Source organism: Acanthaster planci, linkage group LG11 (assembly GCF_054643075.1).
Source record: "Acanthaster planci isolate LZ-2023a linkage group LG11, COTS_SCS, whole genome shotgun sequence".
NCBI lineage: Eukaryota > Metazoa > Echinodermata > Asteroidea > Valvatida > Acanthasteridae > Acanthaster > Acanthaster planci.
The window spans coordinates 40,001-47,500 of NC_141787.1; positions in this window are offsets into that span (position 1 = coordinate 40,001).

A 7,500-nucleotide genomic window follows, 5' to 3' on the forward strand; every position below is an offset into this window, starting at 1 on the left:
CAACCTGTCCCGGCGCAAAGCCCTCTCAGGGGCCTTGGGTGGGCCGGCGAGCCGATTGACGGCAGGCCCGGAGGCGCCCGGCCCGCTCTCCGCGGGCGACCCCGGACATCCGAACCTCTCGGACCAGGTTTTCCGAAGAAGGCGATTCACCGCGCCGCACCACCCGCCCCGCCGGCCTCAAGCCGTGTTCGTCCCGGGAGGCGTGTCGGAAATGCACGGCTTAAGGGGGGCCGCGTGCGGCTGCGGCGAGTTTTTTTTTCCGCCAGGACGGCAATCGGCCGCCCCGCAGCACCAGTCCCCGCCGCTCCGGAGCCGGGCTCGTCCAGACCCGAGGGGGAATCGCTCCGGTGCCTTGGGCTCCGCCGTGCGGGAATGGCCGCATCGTGTGGACGATGGGATGGGCTGTACTGATATCTGGCTCGAGACCATCCTCCCCCCTATAAATAGGCAAACCAGGGAGTGGGGGTTAAGGTCCAAAACGCTCTCATTGAAATACGCACGTTTCGGGCCCAACCTGTCCCGGCGCAAAGCCCTCTCGGAGGCCTTGGGTGGGCCGGCGAGCCGACGGACGGCAGGCCCGGAGGCGCCCGGCCCGCTCTCCGCGGGCGACTTCGGACATCCGAACCTCTCGGACCAGGATTTCCGAGGAAGGCGATTCACCGCGCCGCACCACCCGCCCCGCCGGCCTCCAGCCGTTTTCGCCCGAGGAGGCGTGTCGGAAATGCACGGCTTTAGGGGGGCCGCGTGGGGCTGCGGCGGTGTTTTTTTTTTCCTCCCCGAGACGGCAGTCGGCCGCGCCGCACCACCAGCCCCCGCCGGCCCGGCGCCGTTTTCGCCCGGGGAAGCGTGTCGGAAATGCACGGCTTGAGGCGGAGGACGTGCGGCGGTTTTACCCGAGGATGACGATGCACCGCGCCGGGCCGACCGTCCCGCCGCTCCGGAGCCGGTTTCGCCCGAGGAACCGCTGTGGAGCCTCCACGGTGTCGGAAATGCACGGCTTGAAGGGGACGACGCGCGGCTGCGGCGGTTTTCCCACAGGACGCCAATTCACCGCGCAGCACCGACCGAGCTTCGACGAACAACCAGACGACGGAACACTACAGACACTGCTCTCCCCACTTGTTCGGTGGCATGCGGCTCTACTGAAGCTTCCGCATTCCCGCTGCCTCTTTTTATAAGCGGGGACCATTGTGAAGCCCGCGTTTGTGATGCAAAATCGGTCTTTTCGTTGCCGGGCGACAGACAAAGGCCGATTACCATATACGCGGGTCTGCCTTCTTTCACCGTGTTCGCTCGAGCGTGGGCCCAGAACAATGGCCGAAAAGCGGGCAGAGGATCTCCGTTATTACGGCGGCTACGGCCGCCCCGGGCTGGGAAGGCTGCTCTAATTCCCTACTACCGCACCAGCGGTTGCCCGTTCCGGGGGCCGGCCAACGTCATTCCGTTCACCGCACCGCCCCGGAGCTCGGGGCCTCGGTCGTGTCGGAAACGCACGGCTTTGGCCGGGCGACGCGCGGCTGCGGCGGTTTTGCCGGGACGGCAATTCACCGTGCCGCCGCCGGGGAGCCGGGCTCTCGAGCTCGGGGCTCGGTCGTGTCGGAAATGCACGGCTCGAAACGGACGACGCGTGGCTGCCCCGCCTGCTGGCGGCCGGAGCTGAGCTCGCACCACCCGCCCCGCCCCGCCGGGATCGGCGGGGGAATCGTGTCGGAAACGCACGGCTTTGGGCGGGCGACGCGCGGCTGCGGCGGTTTTCCCGAGAGGGCAATTCACCGCGCCGCACCCACCGTGCCGTCGCCGGGGAGCCGGGCTCCCGAGCTAGGGGCTCGGTCGTGTCGGAAACGCACGGCCTCAGCGGGGCCGCGTGCGGTTTTCACCGGACGGGAATTCACCGCGAGGCACCGCGGGTCCCCTCGGGCCAGCGGGCCCGCCGCCCGGCCGGCCGGTGTCTCCTTCGCCGCACCGTCGGGGGGATTTCTCAGGCCGGGCCGGGGCCGCCGGGCCCGGCGGCGTGCCGCGCGCCGCCGGCGGCGGGCCTGGGACGGGCCAGGAAATCGGATCGGGGCCGGTCAAATTTTGGCCCTGCTGACGGAGACACCCTCCCCCCTATAAATAGGCAAACCAGGGAGTGGGGGTTAAGGTCCAAAACGCTCTCATTGAAATACGCACGTTTCGGGCCCAACAGACCCCGACGAGAGACGCTCTCGAGGGCCGGGGTGCCTCTATGACGCGTTCGCGGGTGGGGACGAGTCGGTTTTTGCGCCCGAGTCGGGTCGAAACCGGAGATCCGACATTTCGCGGACCACGAAGTCCGAGGAAGAAAACTCCAGCGGGGCGCCACGCCACGCCGCCCGTCCGGCACCCGCGGCGGGACCGTCGCCGCCCGCTGCGAGACTGCTGCCCCGGGCCGGAGGCCCCGGTCCCTCCCCGCCCGGCCGCCCGCCCCGCCGCTCCCCCAGAGCCCTCCTGCCGGCTGTACCGCCCACCCCGCCTTTCCAGTGGGCCGGGGGCGGCCCTCTCGGCCTGGCGAGCCCGGCGGCCCGTCCCGGCGTTCGCGGGTGGGGACGAGTCGGTTTTTGCGCCCGAGTCGGGTCGAAACCGGAGATCCGACTTTTCTCGGACCACCAAGTCCGAGGAAGAAAACTCCAGCGGGGCGCCCCGCCACGCCGCCCGTCCGGCACCCGCGGCGGGACCGTCGCCGCCCGCTGCGAGACTGCTGCCCCGGGCCGGAGGCCCCGGTCCCTCCCCGCCCGGCCGCCCGCCCCGCCGCTCCCCCAGAGCCCTCCTGCCGGCTGTACCGCCCACCCCGCTTTTCAAGTGGGCCGGGGTCGGCCGCCTCGGCCCGGCGAACCCGGCGGCCCGTCCCGGCGCTCGCCGGTGGGGCCGAGTCGGTTTCTGCGCCCGAGTCGCGTCGAAACCGGAGATCCGACATTTCTCGGAACACCGAGTCCAGGGAAGATCTCTTCAGCGGGCGCCTCCGCAACGCCGACCGCCCGGCACCCGCGGCCGGACCGGTCCCCGCCCGCCCCGCGGCCGCTCGCGGCGGGGCACTGGCACCGACCTGGCAACTCGCCGCCCCGGCGCCGCTGCGCCGTAGCCCTCCTGCGGGCTGCACCCCCGACCCCGCTTTTCAATCAGGTCGGGGGGCGGGACCCCCGGGCCTCGCGGCAGGGGCAGCCCGTCCCGGCGCCCGCTCTCCGGTGGGGCCGAGTCGGTTTTTGCGCCCGAGTGGGTTCGATACCGGAGATGCCGCATTTTGCGGAACGCCAAGTCCCAAGAGGAAATCTTCAGCGGGCGCCCCCGCGACGCCGCCCGTCCGGCTCCCGCTGCGTAACTCTGTCACCGGGACCGACTTGGCAACTCGCCGCCCCGCCGCCGCTCCCCCGCAGCCCTCCTGCGGGGTATGCCGCCAACCCGGGATCTCCAGTCGGTCGGGGGCGGCCCCCCGAGACTCGACGCCCAGCAGCTCATCCCTTCGCTCCCGGCGGAGCCCTCCTGCGGGACACACCGCCGACCCCGCTTTTCAAGTCAGGTGGGGGGCCGGCCCCCTGAGACTCGCGGCCGGGCAGCCCGTCACGGCCGCCCGCTCGCCGGTGGGGCCGAGTCGGTTTCTGCGCCCGAGTCGGGTCCAACCCGGAGATCCCACATTTCTCAAAACACCGAGTCCCGGGAAGATCTCTCCAGCGGGCGCCCCCGCGACGCCGCCCGCCCGGCACCCGCGGCCCGACCGGTCCCCGCCCGCCCCGCGGCCCGTCGCGGCGGGACACTGGCACCGACCTGGCAACTCGCCGCCCCGGCGCCGCTGCGCCGTAGCCCTCCTGCGGGACAGGCCGCCGACCCCGCTTTTCAAGTCAGGTGGGGGCCGGCCCCCTGAGACTCGCGGCCGGGCAGCCCGTCACGGCAGCCCGCTCGCCGGTGGGGCCGAGTCGGTTTTTGCGCCCGAGTCGGGTCGAGACCGCAGATCCCGCATTCCGCGAAACGCCAAGTCCCGAGAGGAAATCTCCAGCGGGCGCCCGCGCGAGGCCGCCCGTCCGGCACCCGCCGCCGGTGGGGCCGAGTCGGTTTCTGCGCCCGAGTCGGGTCGCACCGGAGATCCCTTTTTTCCCCCCAACACCCAGTCCGTTGAAGATCGCATCAGCGGGCGCCCCCGCCACGTCGCCCGTCCGGCTCCCGCTGCGAGACTCCGTCACCGGGACCGACTTGGCAACTCGCCACCCCGCCGCCGCTCCCCCTGAGCCCTCCTGCGGGGTATGCCGCCAACCCGGGATTTCCAGTCGGTTGGGGGCGGCCCCCCGAGACTCGCCGCCCAGCAGCTCATCCCGTCGCTACCGGCGGGCCCTCCTGCGGGACACGCCGCCGGCCCGGGATTTCAAGTCGGGTCGGGGGGCCGGACCCCTCGGCCTCGCGGCCGGGCAGGCCGTCACGGCCGCCCGCTCGCCGGTGGGGCCGAGTCGGTTTCTGCGCCCGAGTCGGGTCGAGACCGGAGATCCCACATTTCTCAAAACACCGACTCCCGGGGAGATCTCTCCGGCGGGCGCCCGAGCGAGGCCGCCCGTCACGGCGCCCGCGGCCCGACCGGTCCCCGCCCGCCCCGCGGCCCGTCGCGGCGGGACACTGGCACCGACCTGGCAACTCGCCGCCCCGGCGCCGCTGCGCCGTAGCCCTCCTGCGGGACAGGCCGCCGACCCCGCTTTTCAAGTCAGGTGGGGGGCCGGCCCCCTGAGACTCGCGGCCGGGCAGCCCGTCACGGCCGCCCGCTCGCCGGTGGGGCCGAGTCGGTTTTTGCGCCCGAGTGGGTTCGATACCGGAGATGCCGCATTTTGCGGAACGCCAAGTCCCAAGAGGAAATCTTCAGCGGGCGCCCCCGCGACGCCGCCCGTCCGGCTCCCGCTGCGTAACTCTGTCACCGGGACCGACTTGGCAACTCGCCGCCCCGCCGCCGCTCCCCCGCAGCCCTCCTGCGGGGTATGCCGCCAACCCGGGATCTCCAGTCGGTCGGGGGCGGCCCCCCGAGACTCGACGCCCAGCAGCTCATCCCTTCGCTCCCGGCGGAGCCCTCCTGCGGGACACACCGCCGACCCCGCTTTTCAAGTCAGGTGGGGGGCCGGCCCCCTGAGACTCGCGGCCGGGCAGCCCGTCACGGCCGCCCGCTCGCCGGTGGGGCCGAGTCGGTTTCTGCGCCCGAGTCGGGTCCAAACCGGAGATCCCACATTTCTCAAAACACCGAGTCCCGGGAAGATCTCTCCAGCGGGCGCCCCCGCGACGCCGCCCGCCCGGCACCCGCGGCCCGACCGGTCCCCGCCCGCCCCGCGGCCCGTCGCGGCGGGACACTGGCACCGACCTGGCAACTCGCCGCCCCGGCGCCGCTGCGCCGTAGCCCTCCTGCGGGACAGGCCGCCGACCCCGCTTTTCAAGTCAGGTGGGGGGCCGGCCCCCTGAGACTCGCGGCCGGGCAGCCCGTCACGGCCGCCCGCTCGCCGGTGGGGCCGAGTCGGTTTTTGCGCCCGAGTGGGTTCGATACCGGAGATGCCGCATTTTGCGGAACGCCAAGTCCCAAGAGGAAATCTTCAGCGGGCGCCCCCGCGACGCCGCCCGTCCGGCTCCCGCTGCGTAACTCTGTCACCGGGACCGACTTGGCAACTCGCCGCCCCGCCGCCGCTCCCCCGCAGCCCTCCTGCGGGGTATGCCGCCAACCCGGGATCTCCAGTCGGTCGGGGGCGGCCCCCCGAGACTCGACGCCCAGCAGCTCATCCCTTCGCTCCCGGCGGAGCCCTCCTGCGGGACACACCGCCGACCCCGCTTTTCAAGTCAGGTGGGGGGCCGGCCCCCTGAGACTCGCGGCCGGGCAGCCCGTCACGGCCGCCCGCTCGCCGGTGGGGCCGAGTCGGTTTCTGCGCCCGAGTCGGGTCCAAACCGGAGATCCCACATTTCTCAAAACACCGAGTCCCGGGAAGATCTCTCCAGCGGGCGCCCCCGCGACGCCGCCCGCCCGGCACCCGCGGCCCGACCGGTCCCCGCCCGCCCCGCGGCCCGTCGCGGCGGGACACTGGCACCGACCTGGCAACTCGCCGCCCCGGCGCCGCTGCGCCGTAGCCCTCCTGCGGGACAGGCCGCCGACCCCGCTTTTCAAGTCAGGTGGGGGGCCGGCCCCCTGAGACTCGCGGCCGGGCAGCCCGTCACGGCCGCCCGCTCGCCGGTGGGGCCGAGTCGGTTTCTGCGCCCGAGTCGGGTCCAACCCGGAGATCCCACATTTCTCAAAACACCGAGTCCCGGGAAGATCTCTCCAGCGGGCGCCCCCGCGACGCCGCCCGCCCGGCACCCGCGGCCCGACCGGTCCCCGCCCGCCCCGCGGCCCGTCGCGGCGGGACACTGGCACCGACCTGGCAACTCGCCGCCCCGGCGCCGCTGCGCCGTAGCCCTCCTGCGGGACAGGCCGCCGACCCCGCTTTTCAAGTCAGGTGGGGGCCGGCCCCCTGAGACTCGCGGCCGGGCAGCCCGTCACGGCAGCCCGCTCGCCGGTGGGGCCGAGTCGGTTTTTGCGCCCGAGTCGGGTCGAGACCGCAGATCCCGCATTCCGCGAAACGCCAAGTCCCGAGAGGAAATCTCCAGCGGGCGCCCGCGCGAGGCCGCCCGTCCGGCACCCGCCGCCGGTGGGGCCGAGTCGGTTTCTGCGCCCGAGTCGGGTCGCACCGGAGATCCCTTTTTTCCCCCCAACACCCAGTCCGTTGAAGATCGCATCAGCGGGCGCCCCCGCCACGTCGCCCGTCCGGCTCCCGCTGCGAGACTCCGTCACCGGGACCGACTTGGCAACTCGCCACCCCGCCGCCGCTCCCCCTGAGCCCTCCTGCGGGGTATGCCGCCAACCCGGGATTTCCAGTCGGTTGGGGGCGGCCCCCCGAGACTCGCCGCCCAGCAGCTCATCCCGTCGCTACCGGCGGGCCCTCCTGCGGGACACGCCGCCGGCCCGGGATTTCAAGTCGGGTCGGGGGGCCGGACCCCTCGGCCTCGCGGCCGGGCAGGCCGTCACGGCCGCCCGCTCGCCGGTGGGGCCGAGTCGGTTTCTGCGCCCGAGTCGGGTCGAGACCGGAGATCCCACATTTCTCAAAACACCGACTCCCGGGGAGATCTCTCCGGCGGGCGCCCGAGCGAGGCCGCCCGTCACGGCGCCCGCTCGCCGGTGGGGCCGAGTCGGTTTCTGCGCCCGAGTCGGGTCCAACCCGGAGATCCCACATTTCTCAAAACACCGAGTCCCGGGAAGATCTCTCCAGCGGGCGCCCCCGCGACGCCGCCCGCCCGGCACCCGCGGCCCGACCGGTCCCCGCCCGCCCCGCGGCCCGTCGCGGCGGGACACTGGCACCGACCTGGCAACTCGCCGCCCCGGCGCCGCTGCGCCGTAGCCCTCCTGCGGGACAGGCCGCCGACCCCGCTTTTCAAGTCAGGTGGGGGGCCGGCCCCCCGAGACTCGCCGCCCAGCAGCTCATCCCGTCGCTACCGGCGGGC